A 2,653-nucleotide genomic window follows, 5' to 3' on the forward strand; every position below is an offset into this window, starting at 1 on the left:
TGCCCCGAGTGAGGATCGAACTCACGACCTTCAGATGGCTCTGCCATTCACAGTGATTATGAGACTGACGCGCTACCTACTGCGCTATCGAGGCATACTGTAAATGTTCAAAAAAAGAATTAAAGTTCGTTTTCGTGTCGTAAATGCATTTTACGAATAACAACAAATGTAAAGAATAGTTCATAAATAAGAGAGAGAGAGAGAGAGAGAGAGCGCATTTGATTGTACGTATCGACATACACACACATGATGCACACACCAGGATAAGAATGTGTACATACACAAACAGTATTTATGTTAACACCTGACCAACCGTGACTGTGACTAAGGACAAAATCATAATTCATTCTATGAAACTGAAGATCATGTAAGATTGATTGTCACATTTCAGTTGTCGTTCCGCCTTCTTTGAACTGAATTCAAGTTCAGAATATAAACTGGGCTTAGCGTCGAAACAGCACAGCCGGTCTCGTACACATGACTCAGTGACTTTAGTTGAACAACTGGTGTGATCAAAGTTTGTAAATACATATAACGTTTAACGAATTAAGCCTCTCTTAAATGACTCTGATTTTGATTTCCTGCTACGTTCGTAACACACACACACACACACACACACACACACACACACACACACACACCGGCACTCACACACACACACACACACACACACACACACACACACACACACACACTCACACACACACACACACACACACACACACACACACACACACACACACACACACACACACACACACACACACACGCACACACACATAATATATTTTTTTTCCATTTCGTTATCTCATATCTTTATTTCATTCTTATTCATTTATTTACTTATTCAATTATCAGTTTATTCATTTATAACCACCACCACCATCACTTGATGATTATCATAGTCCTCATCATCACTATGTTTCACTGCCGATTATTTATTCGGTTTCGCCCACGATGTTAAGGCCTGACTAAGCGTGTTGGGTTACACTGACTGACTCGATGGTCAGCGGGCATCCGCTTAGATGTGGTGTAGCGTATATGGATTTGTCCGAACGCCGGCAGTGATGCCTCCTTGAGTAAATATACTGATCTGAACTTCGCTACTACTGTTTTGTAGTTGGCGTTCCTTGATGTGAAGAAGAGGTAGAGGTGAAGGTGGCATCATTCCACTGCTATCATTCTGGGCAATTAGGGGGTAAGGAAGGACAGGAGGTAACGGGATATAGGGGATCGGGGTGGGAGAGGTGGGGGGTGGGGTGGGGGAGGTGGCGTGGGGGGCACTGGAAGTGTTGTTTACTGCTTGGCGGAGACCCTTGACACAAAAGTGTCAAGCGTTTTGGCCTTCACAACTACTTGGGGCAGGCAGTTCCAGTCTATGATGGTTCTAGGTAAAAATGAAGAGCCTCGATCTGTACTGTGTTCTGGTGGTAGATGTGGTGTAGCGTATATGGAGTTATCCGAACGCAGTGACGCCTCCTTGAGCTACTGAAACTGAAAACTGAAATCTGGTGGTGATGACACGGATGGAAAACTGTTGTCCTCGGCGTTGGCTAAGACGGCAGTGGGCTAAGTTTCCTTGTGAGGTTTGGACAGTGGGCTTCATTGGTGCAAATTTTGTACAGCATCGAGAGCCTGGAGATCTTGCGTCGCCGCGTCTCCAGAGAGGGCCAACTCAACGACTCTAGCATTTCGTTGACACTTGAGGTGTTCCGGTACCTGCCCAGGACGAAGCGAGCTGCTCGACGCTGTACGGCTTCCAGTCTGTCAGCGGTGATCTTCTTAGTGGAGGGGTCCCAGACGGATGAGCTATACTCCAGCAAGGGGCGTACAAAGGCTTTATATGCTGTTCCTTTGATGTTGATGGAGCTGATCTTCAGGTTTCGTCTGAGGAAGCCCACTGAGGGTTCGGCTAGCTTTGCAGCAGATATTGTTAATGTGGACGCCCCAGTTCAGTTATCTCTGGATCGTAATGCCCAGGTATTTGACTGATGAAACGGTGTCAGTCCAGGGTGTGGCCATGCAGGTCGTATGAGTGATGGAGGGGGTTCCTGCTCCTTGTGACGCGGAGAATTTGGCACTTCGCAGGACAATGAAACTCCATGTTCCAGCTCTTCTCCCAGTCTGCTAGGCGCTGTAGGTCATGTTGTAGCTGGTCCTGATCATTGCCGCTGGAGATCATCCTGTATACTGCTGTGTCATCCGCAAAGAGTCCTGCCAGTGAGGTCATTTTCTCCAGGAAGGTCATTAATGTATACTAGAAACAAGCACGGTCCTAGCACAGACCCCTGAGGGACTCCAGACCTCACACTGATGTAAGAAGACGTGGCTTCATCCACTACCACTGCTTGGCGCCGGTTGCTGAGGAAGTTTGAAATCCATGCTTTGATGGTACCCTGGATGCCGTACTGCTGAAGCTTGTGGGGTAGCAAGGAGTGGCTGACCTGGTCAAACGCCATTGAGAAGTCCATTATGAGGACGTCGGGTCTGCTTGCCTCCCTCCATGTTGGTTAGCAGTTCGTCTGTGAATTCCAGGAGCTGTGTCTCGCAGGATCTTGCACTCCGGAAGCAGTGTTGGTAGTCGTTCAAGATGCTGTGGGCCTCAAGGTGTTTCATCATGCCACTGGTGATGATGTGCTCTAGTAGCTTACAT

The 2,653-nt window shown here is 47.3% G+C and overlaps 1 non-coding gene across 1 annotated transcript; it reads right to left on the minus strand.

The window, feature by feature from the left end:
• On the minus strand, window positions 1–94 carry Trnam-cau (transfer RNA methionine (anticodon CAU)). Its single transcript has 2 exons — window positions 58–94; window positions 1–36 (listed from the first exon to the last, which is right to left on the minus strand). It is a non-coding gene; the product is annotated as a tRNA-Met (tRNA).
• Between the last annotated feature and the right edge of the window lie 2,559 nt (window positions 95–2,653).

Source organism: Babylonia areolata, chromosome 20 (genome assembly GCF_041734735.1).
Source record: "Babylonia areolata isolate BAREFJ2019XMU chromosome 20, ASM4173473v1, whole genome shotgun sequence".
Lineage (NCBI taxonomy): Eukaryota > Metazoa > Mollusca > Gastropoda > Neogastropoda > Buccinidae > Babylonia > Babylonia areolata.